The 17,195-nt window shown below is 38.8% G+C and overlaps 1 pseudogene; it reads right to left on the bottom strand.

Moving 5' to 3' along the window:
* Positions 1–15,701: 15,701 nt before the first annotated feature.
* LOC131776605 (uncharacterized) lies at positions 15,702–16,866 on the bottom strand (annotated as a pseudogene).
* Between the last annotated feature and the right edge of the window lie 329 nt (positions 16,867–17,195).

Consider the following 17,195-nt stretch of genomic DNA (forward strand, 5'->3'; position numbering starts at 1 on the left):
GAGTCCGTAATAGCGAGGTGTCCGCAAGGCGGGAGTTGACTGTAGAAGGAATGTTGTTGAGGTAGATAGTAAACAAGGCAGGTCCCAAGATTGAACCCTGTGGGACTCCATGTGAGATACCCTGCAAGCTTGAGGTCTCAGCTCCAATCCTGACACATTGCAGCCATTCAGAAAGGTAGCTCTTGAACCAATCCAGAGATGCACGAGAAGCACCCAGCGCCTGTAGTTTTGCAAGGAGGGTTACATGATCTATGCTGTTGAATGCTTTCGACAAGTCCAGAAGTACCACAAGTGTGACTTTCTTTGCATCCATAGCCTCCAGTGCCTTGTCCGTGATCATGATGTTAAGGGTTTCACACAAATGAAGCTTCTTGTTACCACTTTGGTGTTTGCTGTGGTACCTTTTGGTGGTCATGTATGTCATTAATTGATTTAGAGCAACATGCTCACAAATCTTTGACGCAGCAGGAAGTAATGAGACTGGTCGATTATTATTTGGTATCTCATGATCTCCATCTTTTGGAAGTGGAATGACTTCAGATATTTTCCACTCTGCAGGAAAAACTGACAATAATAGGAATTGATTCACAATGTCCGTCAGCACAAGCAGAATGCAAGGGAGCGCATCTTTAATCACAGACATGGTGACTTTGTCAAACCCTCGGGCTTTATTAGACGAAAATGACATTACAGCTCTACGAATCTCGTGACTTGAAACAGCGTGGAAATTAAACTTCTTCTCGTCCGGAATATATTGTCCACTAGTGAATTCGTTTGGTGGAGACAGTTCATAAGTAGCAATCAAGGCTTTAGATGCCTCTGATGCTTTGGCGCTAACAGTTACGAAAAAATCTTTAAACTCCTCTGCAACCTCATTAACCTCCCTCGTATATACTTGCTGCGTAGTCTCCTTTCTCAGCAAACAATTCCTTATCAATTTCCACTGAGAACTATTATTCTGACACCCTTCCATCTCTTTATTTATATATTCGTGTTCCGCCTTTCGTAGCCTGATCTTAACCACTCGCCTGGAGTCATGGTACAGTTCCCAGTCCACAGGAAGTCCAGTGCAGTGAGCGCATTTCAATAATCTATCTCCATCTCGCATCAACACTTTGATTTCCTCATTGACAAATGAACAATGGAGGTTCTTGACCTTCACTGATTTAACAGGCACATGGCCATCTAGGACCTCAAGAAATCGCTTGTTAAATCGATCAACCATATCACTCGTGTCGTCAACAAGAACAACTTCATTCCATGGCACACGCTCGAGATCAGAGACAAAACACTGGCTGTCATAGTTCTTGTAAGATCTGACTTTCACATAGCTAGGAGGGGGTTTTGAGATTTTCAGCTTTAAAAGGGCATACACAAGATAATGGTCACTGATGTGAGATTTCAGTACGCCACTCCTCTCTGCAAGATCGATACTGGAGGTCATAATCACGTCATTAAGGGTGGATGAAGTTTCAGTCATGCGAGTCAACTCTTTGATCAACTGCGTCAAATTCACACTGTGGCACAGATTTTGTAAAGCTACAGCTTCCAGGGAATGCGGAACAACATATCACAGATCAGGTCAGCAGCGACGATGATATTTTTCCCGAATGTAAGCGCTTGAGAATACTTGTCCATAAAGTTATCAACAAACTTCGCTGATTAGTTGCTGCCCCCTTTTTTTATCAGCAGTTCCTTTTCTGGGCTGTTGATTTCTAAACTTGGCAAATATCTTTTATGTCTGGGGAGGCACTTTGCTTTCCATTTTGACCACTTTGTTTTGGTGTCATTGGAGGCGCATTTTCTACATTTACTGGTGATGGATTCAAGGATAGCTTATGAGCTACGTGAGGCTGGGATTGATTTCTTGAAGGTATCGTTGCTGGATCTGCAAACGGGGTTCCACGTGTGATCTCTTCATGTTGACGAGGCAACGCACCAAAGTCAAGGTCATTCAGAAATGTTCTGAGAAAACCAAACCTTGATTCCTTTAGCAATGAACTCTTTTGAATTTGTGGCCAGAATAAAACAGCGAGAATGCCAAATGATGATGCCACAACCACAAAATCTGGCATGACATTGGTGTCGAACATGCATTCATTGACTTGCCGAAGGGTAGCTCTTTCGACCATTTTAAATTCTTTGGTAAAACTTTGAACAACTACATTTTTTCGTAAATATTGGCATGGGCTAATGCCACAAAGACTGGAACTTAGCAGATACCAATATCTCTCAAGAGAGTTCAGCTCATTGCCGATAACATGAGTAAAGGGTGAGAGACCCTTTCTCGGTGCCATCCTACCACCAACAAACAACTTGTAGTTGAAAGCTGGTTAAGACAACAGGACAACAGGCAAAAGAATGGAGTCTTCTATGAAGATTAAAGAATCATATTACGTTGTTTATAACATTAACCAGGACCCCATTCACGAGCGATGATACATTGATCTCTATAGTTTGAAAGGTTATGGAGTCGCATTAGAACACTAACCAGGACCCCAATAACTGGTGATGATAAGTTGATCTCCTACAGTTTGACATGTTTTCACACATTCCCAACAGACCCGGGGAAATAATGCTGCAGGAGATGATACTTGCAGTAAAAGCCATATCCATCCTCTCATGTGTTCCAAAACCTGGTGCAGGATCTGATAACAACATATTAAGGTAAGTATCATCTCTTGCGATGTCGTCCGCTTCTGACTCTAAAAAAGTTTACAAAGAAAAGTCTCTATTAACGCTATGTTTTTACATTGACAGTGACTTTATCAACATAGGGTGCGATTAATTGGGCTACCCATAGAACAGGTATCTTATGTTCCTCATCCTCGTCTATGCCTAAAAATTAAGACATCAGACTTGTATTACTTTCTTCGAATTATAGGAAACATGGCTTCTAATACATCTGCAAATGTCATCTTGACAACTATTCCTGAAATGAATCATTCACATCCATCTGTAAGAATTTGCACTGTCCTCTTGTTGGGTTTAAATTGCCAGCAAGTGAATAGCTTACAATGGTGTTGACTGCATTGCAAATACATTTTGCCATAATTTGTTTCTGATTGAATCACTGACAATGTGGGAGTCATTCCACATTCGCACACCATCTTGTAAATTCTGTCCAGGGTGAACCAGGGGTGATAGTCATTGGGATTACAAAAGACTGAGTAACTGGCGGTCGAACAACGTAGGAGTACATCGTCACAATCTTCTCTTTTAGATTTCAATCCGTCCATCATGGTCTGGTGGATCGGACATGGATAACTGACTTCCTCACTATCCAGTAACTCATCCAAGGAGGAATACTGATACGTACCTGTACCAGAATCCTGTGGAATCTTGCCTTGTTCTAGCACTTCCATCTCAGTCTTTTCTGTCGTTGGTTCTGTCTTGATATTTTCTACCAGTTTGTTCAACTCTTTCAATGGCAGCTGTGACTTGGCAGGCTTTGATTTAGGAGTTTACATGTGTTCTGGTTTCATATAATCCACAGCCATTCGTGGCTTATTCACAACAAACTTGGGTGGTTCTCCTCCAAAACTGTCATGCATCAGGGTATCTTTACCTCGGAATTCAGGAATATTCATAGGCAGTGCATGAATGACAATAGTACCCTTCAACTTATTCTTGGCCTCTGTTTTCTTCTTGTTTTCTTTTTTGACATAAGGAGGATTCCTCTTGGTATTTGATGACATCTTGTTCATTGCTTGCTTGCTTGCTCACCACTACGAGAGAGAATTATGACTTCCCTTAAAAATCTGCTATACCTTTATACATCTTAGATCTATTGTCTTTGAATTCTACCTGCTCATTGGTTACAAACTGTAGAGCTTTGATCCTGCATGATTTAGTAAAATTTTCTCACTGGCTACAACCTGTAGAAGTTTTTTTAGTTCTCTAGAGAGTAGGGAAACCTTGGACAGCCTTCATGTAATCGCCTAAAGGTTAGGGCAGCCTTGGGCAGCCATCTTTGTCAGACATCTTACACTGCGCATGCGTAAAGGGTTATAACATCTCCCACATGGATGGGAAGTGAGGTCCTGACATATATATATATATATATATATATATATATATATATCTACATATTTCATCATGACAAGTCATACATTACATGAACATATAGGTACACGTTACATCTCTCTTAGGGGATCCGTCATTTGCCCACTACTATGACTAATCCAAAAATTCTTCATTCTATATATATTTGTAGCGAAGTTATGGAGGTTGAATTTATAATGAGACAAACCTGGATCTACTAACTACCTTATAGGGTCCTTTCGAAATTCTTGGACGTGCGCTCCTGAGAACTACATAGTCCCATGTAAGCGAAGCTTAGTGGATACAAGATGGCTGACTCTGCTGCAAGCAGTTTCACTGTAAATCGGTTCCTTGGTCAAAAGAATACTTAAAACAAAGGGGCATTCAAAGCTTAGGAAAACGTAAGGTTGAACTGGTAGAACTTTGTGAGAAAAGTGAGCAGATGAAAGTCCCAAAAATTGCTGAAGAGGAAGCACCAGTCGATCCAAGCATTTCTATGAAAGAGCAACTGAAAACCGTTCAGAGAGATCTCGCAAATCCGTTGGGTAAGGAAAATCGTGTTTTTTCCCAATGGACCAAAAACTTTACTAAAGTAGCAGACTTTAGATTCCCCGATCTTTTCATTTACTTGGTGGGAACAGTTCCCGTATACAACAGCGAAAGCCTAAAATCTACAAATCTCTATTGGAGTAAAAATTATTTTTGGATGAACATGTGGAAGAACTTTGGTATCACCCACCTCAACCCAATATTAATTACAGTTATTTAAAGTTTGCTGTTAGGCCAACTGAAAAATCCAAGATTGATGATGGTTCAGCAACATACAGAGGGCTTTTCATTGTAAAGAAGGATGGATGTGTCAATTCAGCCTACTGCTTATGCAGAGGAGGGTATGTATTTCCTTCTTTTGATTTCTGAAGCCTGTCTATGTGCTTGATATTCCATAAACATACGTTTGAGAATCAAAACGTTTGGTCTTTCCAGTTTTTCTCTATGACAGGTTCTGTTTTATTCATATTTGAGGGTTTATATTTCCCTTGTAGCAGTTGAAACATGAGTTAAAAGTAGATGTCTCCTGAAGTGAAGATCTAAATGAATGGATGCATTATTTTAAGTCTCAAACCTTCTGGATCATTATGACTTCAGCACTAAGTATTAAAACAGTAGTTCAAAGTCAGAATCTGTGAGCCTAGTAACCAAACTTATTGGCTACTTTACAGTCTATCAGTGTGAACACGATGAGATAAATATTTGTCATATTAGTCCTACTTTAATCAAGGCAGATGGAGGTTGCTGGCATATAGCTGCAGCATCGTTTGATCAAGAATGAAATGTGAGATTCAATGATCTCCAATCATGTACATCAGGACAGTGCATGTGGAAAAAGAGAGGAAAGAGAATTGAGGGAAGTTTGCTTATTCAGGACCTTCAAACGAGTGGTAGTTACGATGTGACATTGAAAGACCCAATTCACTCAAGTGATTTTAATGCAGTTTGTATTCCTTATAATGTGACTGAACTAGAACAGGATTTTAAGACTGGGTTGCTGGAAACATGTCCTAGCTCTTCAGCTCTGCCTTTTTCATCTTCAACTAAAGGACTCAGTCAAACAGAGGAAGGAATCAGAGCTTTTATCAGCAGTGATGTTAATGTCTGTAAAGAAGAAAGTGTTCAAAGTGTGCATGTATATTCAATGACTGATAATGCCAAAGTTTTTGTTTCTGTTATTACTGAAAAAGTGATGCCTGCAGTTTCTAAAGAACTTGCAATTGAATTCCTTGAGTCTATTCCATTTAATGAGGAGCAAGTAGCAATTATCAACAAGGAAACTGTCTATTAATGGCAGTCTCAATTTTGGTTTGATCAAAGGGCTGGAAGAATTATAGCTTCCTCATTTTACATGGTAGAGAGAGCACACACAGAAGAAACACTATTAAACATCTGATGAATTACTGTCCAATTGCTGAAGATGCCATGCCACGACAGTTGACATGGGGGCATGAAAAAGAAAAGCGAGCACTTGGTCTTAAACTAAAAAAAAAAACAGAAAAATCATGAGAAGTTGTTAATGAAAAAAAGTGGGACTCATTGTAAACACATTATGGCCCTTCTTGAGAGCCAGTCCTGATGGTATAAGGATTTGCGCTTGCTGCCAAAAGAAGTTAATTGAAGTTAAAAGCATGTATGCAAAAAGAAATCTCCCTCCACATGTTGCAGCTGAGGAGGACCTCATGCCTGTGGATGAATGAAATTTAAAAAGAAACCAAATGGAACTACCAAATTCAGGGACTGATGGGGATAACAGGGATTCATTGCCGTGATCTAGTTATTTATACCCTCAAAGGAATATTGACTGTAAAAATCAAGTTTGATTGTGATTTGAGGAATGAAATGCTCCAAAAGCTGAGAAACGTCTTTGTGGAGTATATAGTTCAGGAACTATTCCACCATGACATACTAAGGGGCTGTCCTGGTGTACCGGTACACGGGGGAATTCCTATTGTTTTCATATCCATACATGGAGTTGTGATGCAGTTCATTAATGTTTCGTTCCTTTCTGTACCGGTACACGAGGACACAACCCATACTTAAGTCATTATAGAGTGACTTCCATTAGATGCTGATTGTAAAAGTGAAGGTGCTTAAATAGTGCTTTTTGTCTGTGCTGGATTAAATAGCACATAATTTTATTGATCTGTCTCTGGATACTTTAAATACATGTTTCATTTACCGTTTGGTGTACTTAGATGACTGGAGACTTCTCTTTGGCTATTAGGGCTGCTTGCCTTGAGGATTGATTGCTGTCTCGTCAATGACATTGCCTGGTAGGCCTCCTTTCATTGGCGTAGATGCAGACTCTATGGTAAGTTAGCTTCTGCCTCCTCGAGCACTGGTCTCTCGGCCTCAGCCTCAGCCTCTGGGGTATCAGCTGCCAGTTGGATTTCTGCTTTTTTTGCTTGTTTCTTAATTCTTTGATTTCAAGGTCGTGCAGTTTTTGAAGGGTAGCTGCATTTGCCTCTAATGCTGCCTTTTTCAAGGCAGACCTTGCTCTTTCCCAGTGGCACTGCTTGTACAAGAATCACTAACAGATTGAGTGTGGAACAAATCATGTGATCCAGTGTTCTTCATGGAATCCTCAGGGCCCACATAAGCACTTGGAGCTGTTAACAACATTTGAGCTTTTGGTTGAATGATTTATGCAGAGATTTCTCTCGCGAGTTCCAAGCCTAGTTCCATGAGCAAGTTGTAATACGTTTCTGATTCTTATCATTCTCTTTCAATATTAATTTGGCTATGATAAGCTTCATGAGAGATTTTGAATTCATCTAGGACTTTGTTTAGCCCAATCCAGACTCATTGAAGGGCACCAGCAGGTCGGTGTGCAGACATTAACTAACTTAGCCTATTGACCTTTCTTGTCGCATTTGTTTTCGCAAGACAGCAGGGGGTCTTTAGATCATCCAGGGATTTCAGTCTGCAGAAGCCATTGAGGAGCATTAATTCTGGATAAATCTGATAAATTGCGGTAGGTAATAAAACGACAGTTATGCATTGATACTGACTAACAAAATGCAGACAACACGGGATTGAAGTGCGTTGGAGTGATTGACGTGCTAATTAGTCTTAATTACTGCTTAAATGCCTTACCACTGAGCTAAAGGGCCTCAACAAAAGAAGCTCAACTTTCACTTTGTAATATACCTACAGTTCATCAACGTCAGGTATGTCACAAACTCATAATTTAATTACGAAAAAAAGCACATGGATATATACTCAGTTACGAACCTTTTATAAAGACCCATGGATTTATTTTGTAAGGGTTATTCTTTGGTAACTGCTTTTAAAAATTGATAAAGTCACCGCAAAATAAGGAAGTTAAAGTTAAGAAAGCTTACCTCACCATAGAATTGGACTTGCAAAGTTAAGAAAGCTTACCTCACCATAGAATTGGACTTGCAAAGTTAGTCTTTTATTATCAATCTGTTGAATTTCATCAAAAGGTGTCTCCAACAAATTGTATCTGTTGACTAGAATAAAGCTGACTTCTCTTTCTAAACACTGATGCATTTACGATGTTAAGAATCCTGCCAACAACAACAGATTCCTGCAGACACTGACGAATCTGTACAGGATTTCCACACCCTGCACATTTGATATGAACCTGCTCAAAAGTATTACAAATATCCAGAGCACTCCTTGCTGCATCACTGCCCACTCCTAGCTGCTGACTTGTATCTTGAATGCCTTGCGGGGATGCATGATGGGTAGATTGAGTTGCAGCTACCATAGTACTCCTTGCTGCATCGTAACCTACTCCAAGCTGCTGACTTGTATCTTGAATGCTTTGTGGAGATTCATGATCGGCAGCTTGAGTAGCAGCTATCAAAGAATCCTCCTTTGAAAGAAGCTTCTAGGATGAAGATTGCAAATTCTGTTGACTGAATGTTGCATGTACCCTTGCAGGCTGCTGTGCTGCATTTGAAATTTTAACATCTAATGGAGACTTGGTGCTGGTGTTGCAGAGTGAGGCCCCCCATCCATTGCAGCTGAGATTACTGTGGCATCATTATCACTGTTATCAAAGAGGTTTCCTGTGCAGTCCATGGAATTGTCCCTTAGCCCACTCAAAAGGAATGGTCTTTAAAGAGCTGGTGCTGAGGGACTTTGCTATAGGCGTCGAATAGATTTTAGGTTGCCCACGTAAAGCAGATTTAAGTTTTTGAACAGACCACAAACTTCTAATGACAGATAAGTCTCTGCACTTGGCCAAGCTCTGCAGCATTTCAACCCACTACATGGGAAGCCTATTGTATTCCCGCATACATCTTTAGCATGACATTGTTCACTTTGTTCAACATGGTTTCCACTGTGTCATCTGCAAGGAGGTCAATTTTCTTACACCCTAAGCCTACTTGATGTAGCGTCTTTTTCTCGTTTGTAGTAGGGTTTTTTTTTTTGTTTTTTAAAGCAAGTCTTCTCTGAGACAGAAACTGTTTTTTTGGGAAACCTCTCCTCAACCAAAGCTCTGGAATACGTCTGTATACACATTCTTGTGAACTAACTTCTCTTCTTGAAAGAAAAGCTGCTCCTACTTTCCTCAAACTGTCTCAGATGTTCAAATTTGAGGCTTAAGCTTCCTTTGCTGCATTTACAATAGCCTGTGAACATTCAGTTTCATCCTTTGTGAAGTAGGAGCAAACATAGGTTACACATTTGTAATGATTAAAAACAGGCTGTAAGTCAACATTTGCTTGAAAACCTTTGATCCCAGCAACAGAACAGTCATTTATAAAGCAATTACCCAATGGTCTTTTCAGATGTAAATCAAAGTCAGAATCGCTGGATGTAGATAGAGCCCAGTAATATTGTTTTTCTGCAATACTTAGTGGGCTTTGAATATCCTCTTCTGCTTTATTAGGATCATACTGTGGCTTCTTTGTCTATTTGCTCTTTGACTAAATTGAGAATTACATTTCTTGTGGTTAAAATGGTCATTTTAGACTCTTCATTTAGTTCCTCAGAGTAGTAATGCTGCAACTGTCCTCTAAGTGGAAAAACTGCCCAAAATTAAACCTACAAGGAATATTTTTGTACTCTCTGCAAGTCTTTGAGTGATTGTGCTTTTGTTCATGCATGTCAGAGTCTGTTTTTTTCTTTTGGCAGGTATGCCTGAACATGATTATTCACACTTTAAAATGAAAAAAGTTGATTTGGCCCACAAAAGGGGGCCAAACGAGTGGATGCAGTCTGGTACTGGCTTGGGGTCAATTTGGCCCCATTGAAAAAGAGATATTTTTGCCATCCATTTTTGGGGCAAAATCTACCTACCGTAGTTATTCGGTTATAAGGCGCACCGTTTTTTTTCAAGAAATTCCTAATTTCTACTAAAAATTACCGCCAAAGTTTGGGTGCGTCTTATAGGCGTATATTTTCCCGAAACAATTTTTTTTGATCACAGTTACTGGTACGATTTCAAGCAAATAAAATGACACACACACATTGACTTTTATGAATATGGTGGTTCTGAAAAGACAAGCGAAGTCAAATTTGCATAGATGTGATACGTGCTCGAGAGCATGTGCTTAGTAATTTGATACGTCACAAAAGGAAACGACAATAAACAAGCGAAGAGGTAAATACCTTCTTCATCCTTTCAGCCTTTTTAGTGCACTGATATCTGCATTCTCGGCGGTACATCTTGTTTAATCAAGGCTTTTGTGTGCGTGGTCGCGTGTGCGACAATTCTGCTTTTGTTGATTAACGGTAAACTAAAATCAATACGCACTTTTTCGCTTTTTTGTAAGTTTATGAAAGAATGTACAATAAACTTGACCGATCTTTACTCACCAAACAACGGTGCGCCTTATAACCAAGTATTTTAGCGATTTTCTCAGTTTGAAAACATGCAATAATGAAGTTGCTGAATTGGGGGTGCGTCTTATAGCCGAGTGCGCCTTATAACCGAACAACTACGGTAATTGTAAAGGACCAATTGGACCATGTGTAAGGTCAATTTGGAAAATAGTGGAACCACTTTGGAATTTAAGAGGGCTAAACAGCGCTTAAAATTTCAGCCCTCTCGCAAATTATCCCTTTAAAATTAGCCAATCCAGCTCCAATGTGAAGCCAGTAGAGAAGTGGAGGGCTCTTTCCTCTCTGCGCCGATTTCCCCCCTTACAGTAAAATAATGAAAATATACCTCATGCTTTACCTTTCAAATACTCATTTATTAGGTTATAGATATTGTTTATGTAGAAACCTTTTAGAGTGCATGATTTTACAGTTTTTAAGTTTCCCAGTTGTGGTATAAAATAGACAAACTTTGAAACATCATGTGAAAGAATAGAACAACATATAGAGGTATTTAACATTACTTGAATCATTTTCTAAAATAGATCTCTGCTAAATCAGTATACTTCTCAACAGTGCAAACATTGCCAGAAACAATACTTGTGAGTAAAGCTTTCCTTCCCACTGACTTAGCAGATGTGATAATGTGAGGCAGCTTATAATCAATGGTGATTTAATTTCTCAAAGTACAATATATTATTAAGTAACTCAAAGGTATTAAATGGTCCTGTACCTGGTCCAAAGACTTTTCAATTGATGGATGAACATGCTTACTGCTTGATATTTCATAGCACTGCCTCAACTGATGATGAAGATCCACTGTCCAAGGAATGTGAGTAAAATTGCAAGGAATGTGGCCAGCCGTTTGGGTCTTTCATGCTTTGGCTCAAACCTTATCATCCAGGACAGTACCATCGGACTAAACTTTAAATATCAAAATGCTACATATTTACTTTTTTTTTTCAATGATCAACCTTTACATGTACTGTAAGGTAACTAATGGAAAACCCAAACAATAATACAAAGATTTATGTGACAACACTATCACCCATCAAAAGAAAAGTTAGATATTTTTCATTTCCAACTTACCTAACCATTGTTCTTGGGTTATGGAGAATATAGTGCATCTGTGGAATCAGAGAGGAATTCGGGTATAACTTGGTAAATCTAGTATGGTGATTGGTGATTAAATCCCTTGAGTAAGCTACTTTATAATGTTCTCTATTCTAAGAGTTGGGAGAAGATTCCACTTCTCATCATCATGGGGCATATGGCTGCCGATCACCTATGGAAGGAAATGGCCAAGGCACCACATCTCTGAAGCTAGAATCACATTACGATCAACAGAATTACCAACACACAGTTTAATGCATTTCCTATGAACTACTAATAATATAAGTTTTACCTTTTGTTTGAGAGAATTAGTGTAGCAATGTAAGGTGGCACTTGATATAACATGGTTTGTTGGAAAAATCTGGATAACCACAATCTAAATTTTTAATCCAAGAATTAAAATTTCCCAAAGTGAAAAACTGCTGCTCATCTATAGATATTTGAGGAGTTCTTTAACTTCATAGTGAAGAAACCCCTGAAGGATATCATGCATTACATCACTCAAAAGACCTTCTATGACATACAAGTAATGTGACTGGTTCAGGGCCGATCTCAGATTTATTTGAAACTGAGAAGAAATGTCAATGACTGAATTTTCGATTGCTGTGCACAGCAGATCATACATTGCTTGAGTGTGTAATTGGAAATCATCTTCCACAAACTGTGAGGAATTATGAGAAAGTTATTGGATTTCAACACCACACTTCAAATTGTACACAATTTTCAACACAGTTTTTCCATGTAAGTCACAGGATCTGGTGGTTTAATCATTAAAGGGGGGGGAGGGTATCTTTGGTACTAGATGTAATGGTTCTCACATTGCGAAAGAGAAAGTTCAGCAAAAAGTTATCACAATGAGCAAAAGCCTAGGAAAAAACTTATGAGTTGGCGGCAAAGTGAAAAAGGGCAAAGTGAATGGAAGAGGTTTAGACGCTTACTTTATTTTCAGTGGAAAAATGGTTCATCCTTTGCCTACCTTTGTAGCTACATCATTTGCATCTCCTATGTAAACTCTGCACTTCAGTGCAGAACAGCCTCCAATGTTAAAGCCTACAATCTCCTGGGATGCTAAATTATCACCGGAAACAAAGTTGATGGTTCCTTTTAAAGACTTTCTTTCCCCATTTATGGTAAACTGGTATCCTCCATCCTTAAGAAATAAATAGGAACCTCAAGATCCGAGGATGGCGGATGTCTACAAGGCGCAAAAAATCCTTAAGAGCCTAAGTCCTAAAGATAAGGTGGACAATTTTTTTTTAATTACTATCTAAGTTGATTTGCCTCTAGTCTTTGCTTACTCGTAACACTGTATTGGTTATGAAAAGGTTTAACTTCAATAAATGATCTTTAAAAACATTCTACATTTGCTCTAATTTGTGTATAGTTATTTTAGATTTCAAAACTTTTCTAAAAAAGGGGCTTACCAGATATTGTCAGGGTGAAGGATGAGGTGAAGTTGACCCAAGATATGCATAGAGCTTTTTTTTTTGCAGAAACATAAATGAGACTTATAACTTTCTTGTTGGTATTTTTTAGCTCTTTTTAGCCAAGGTTTAATTATTTACTTGCTTCATCACAGTCAAATTCAAGAACTAATTGTATATGGTAATCCCCTAATTAACCAACCTTAAAAGAAAAACACCAAAAATGTCTAACACTGTATTTAAAGAAGAATTGCTTCAGAAATAGTATGTCCAGTTGTAACTTTTTATTAACAATTCAAACTTACAAACACTCTTTATGACTACTTAAACTTTTTCTAAAAGTTTAAGTTAATCTTTCTAAATGATCTTCTAATCCAAATGAACACACTACATTTCACTGTTGTCACTTAGATAAGATTAAAGGTCCTTGAAAATTTGTTAGAAGACAGGCTTTAGAATACAGCTGGTTAACTGAACCTAAAGTTGACAGAGGAACATCAGAATCAAAGAAGTGATACTCCTTAACCCTCCTGATGGCACGTTCTACGTGTATTCTAAGGCTTGCAATAGTTTTAGTTTTTTGTACATCTTGAGTTGAAAACTGCCCTTGATTTTCCAGAAAAGGAGGGATGTTTAACTCCACATTATACTCCTGTAGCATGTTACCTATATCAAACCCCTTGTCTGCCATGACTGAGTCTCCTGCTTCTAAAAGGTCTAAAATACCACTACATCTTGGGATTTCCTTGTCACTAATCCTTCCAGTGTATAAAGTGGAAACAAGACATATTGCTCCACAAGGGGTGATTCAAATAAGACCTTTCAAAGTTGTGTTGCTCTTATAGGATGAGTATAGCTGTGACTGTAACAATAGTGATGTGGGTGTTTGCACAAAAATCTCTGTGCATTCTAAAATCACTCTAGTGCTAAGATAGAGTTTTCTGAAACCCTCAGGCATGCATCTATCTACATCTGCTCTAGAGGGCCAGATAATCTGACTTCCAACAAAAAAGTACAAAAAATTGGACCATGTTACTAATTTTCTAGAGACTGAGGATATATGAATTTCAAACCTATCAGCAAGATCTAGCTCAAATAATCCTAGTTTAAGCTGAACAAGAAATATAAACATTTCATCTATTAGAAGCATATTTCTGGAGGCTGGTCTGTTTTCTCTCTCTCCAGAGGCATAACAGTAGGTCATTAGTTCAGCACTTGGCTTAATAAAACTAAAAAAAAACTTAATATGTTCATTTGAGGGGAAACCAGTGTAAAATTTTATACTCTCGTTGTCTACATCTAATCTCTCTAGGCCAAATTTACTTAATATTGCTTTATAAGCTGCCTGCTTTTTAATGTCCTCTAATCGTTGAGCAGCTTCAGCCTTGACATTTCTTAGCTCTTCTTTAGCTACAGCTGCTTCCTTTCTGCTCACCTCAAGCTCTCCCTGCATGGCCAGCAGCTGAGCCTTCAGAGACTGCACCTCTGTTTCCACACTTTCCCTGCTTTGCATTGCCTCACTTTCCACTCCATCAGTGTCACTATCATCTGTTTGAGTATCTCTGTGAACAAAGCCTAAAAATTAAATATCACTCATTTATACATAATTCTAAATTTTAAAACAATTAAATCATTTTAGACATTGAGGAACCTGAGATCTGTATATATACTTCATACCCATACATCCCTTCTATAAGGTGTTTCAAATGCTTTTAAAAATAGCAGTTAATACTTATCCCAAACTGATACAGTATTTAAAAATTAGAAAGATGCCATTATAGTCTAGACTTATCATTATAACCCCATAAACTCACGGACACATTAAAATATAACTGAAGGATAAATTACCTGTCGACATGTTGAATAATCTTTCTTCGTGCTTTGGAGGAGGAAGTCCAGTTAAAATTCGATGGAACAGCACCTCTTTTCAGTCGCTGGCTACCACACTTGGTCGGTGGAAGGTAATCTTCCTTGGTAAAGTGCCTTGAATATACTCTCGTACTACTAGTTATCTAAATAGAGAAAAGTTTAAGCCGTTAGACACATAAGTTTACTGAACAATTCCTTGTGAAATGCTTTGAAAATCGAATGTCTCCATAAAATACCTTGAAGTCAGGACCTTTGTCTCTTCAGATTTTCATGAGCCATTCCTTCCTCAGCTTTTCGTCCTTGGCATGACCGGGAATGCAATGGAAATGCAGATCTTCATGGTATCTTGAATCCCCATTACATTGGGGAACACAACAATGGTGTGCAGACTTTTTTTTGCCCTTGGTGGATTGTTCAACTGACTTGTCCAAATCAATATCTACAACAATGAAAACAACGCTTGTTGGTTCAAACGCCATAGTTTTGAGGGGAATGAGCAGCCAAAATTCTATGTTTTTCGATAGTAAATGGTTCCTAAACCTCAAAGTGTAGTGAATTACTGTATTTTATTTTTTACTTGTATTAATTGTCCAAACGTCGTTATAAAAGTGCAAGAAGAAGACAAACTCTGTTGTACATACCAGACGGAGAAGCCATGTTTGTAACTCGTGGTCGACTTTACACTGATATTTTTGCCGCGATCCCAGCTGAAAACCAACCTTTCCGACTCAAGATGTGCTCAAAGCTATATTTCTATGCAAAACTTACTGGATTTGGAGAGATGGAAAGATATGTAACGCTTGAATTCAGAATAATCGCCTTTCAACTATACACGTGTGACGCTCAAGAGACTCATTCAATTTGTGTTTGCTGAAGAACTTGCTCTCCAATTCGGTGTTGCTAACGCATATCTAGGCACGTGACCTCTAGCTGCAAAGGGCGTATTGTATACTTGCTGCACAAAAGACCAATGACTCTTTCCACATGGATACAAACATTGGCAATTCCTCTTGTGGTTTCAACATCAACTGGGTCAAGTTGCTACTTGCCTTTGGTAAAAGCTGGAACTACCAACTTTGCCCTCTTGAATGCAACACTCTCATGAAGACTCGATCAGCCATCACCATGTCGCCAGGAACCAACTTGCTCAAGATACCACAGTTTTCTGTCAAAACCTTGTCCGAGGTTTGCCCACCCCGTGCCTCAGAAACAAATGAAATGCTACCTTGCGGTGTGATGCCAATCAAGACCTTGATGGTAATATGGTGTTTGTAGGAGCTGAATGTTTGTGCTCTAGCAAATAAATTTGTAGGTTTCTCAATAAAAATCTCAAAACAGTAATTTTAGTTCCAAAGCTGAACTGGAAGCATTGTGGCATTGATCTTATCAAACTTTCATGATCTGGCCAGTGGATAAATGGAGACAATCTTATCTCCATAGTTATCAACCAAGAATGAAATGTCCATGAAACCGTTGGAACTGAGATGTTCAACTGATAAGCTAGGTCTTGAAAAGGAACATTCAATCTCAACTTTATCAGGACCATAACAAATTCTTTAAAAGGACTCAGTGTTTTGGAGCGACGAGAAGCAGACGGTGACACGAGTTCAAACACAAAGTTCACGATTTCATAAGAAGGAAGGCCAATATAAAATAGTACTTTATTGTCGCTATTCCTAAAATACTCTTTGCCAAAGTCAGTTACTTTCTTATTTGTATTAAATAAATAATCAAACTCGTCAGTCTGTGAAGAGGCATCATAAGACTTAAGCTTAGGAGTACGTGTCAAAACTTCGGTCTGAGTACTCATCTCGTCAAAGCTTTTGACCTCGGCCTGACGGCATTTTTCATTTTCACCAAGCTCTTGTTCTCCATACGACAAGACAAATTCTTCTGTTGTTGTATCTAAATCGTCGCTCGTAGATGTAAACAAGATATTAGAGACTTGGGTTCCTTCGTCATTCAACCGAAGTCTATTCTCTTTGATCATCGCTTTTGCTCTGTTAAGCTTCTTCTTCCTCCTAACTTTAGCTCTCTCTGCTCGTTCCTGTACTGCTTTCCCCATGTCTTCTGCCTTCCTTTTTGTGTGTCTAAGGTTAAGTGTTGGCACCCAGTCAACGTTGTATTTATCCCAGGGTTTTGCTGGATGACTGGAGACAAAATGGCGACTACAAACACGGTCGTTTTTTAAGATTTGTTCAGTCTAGTCATCTCTGCTTATAGCTGTGATCAACTTCGTTCAATGCTCTGTTGAAAGCTCTTCAGCTTCTTCACCATTCTTTTTATCAATAATCGGCACTCTGAAGAAGGAAACATTTCTGTCTCGACCACTTCTTGCGTGGCAATCCACAAATAAACACAAAACCATTTCTACACTACTTCAGACCACGAGCT

Source organism: Pocillopora verrucosa, chromosome 12 (assembly GCF_036669915.1).
Source record: "Pocillopora verrucosa isolate sample1 chromosome 12, ASM3666991v2, whole genome shotgun sequence".
Lineage (NCBI taxonomy): Eukaryota > Metazoa > Cnidaria > Anthozoa > Scleractinia > Pocilloporidae > Pocillopora > Pocillopora verrucosa.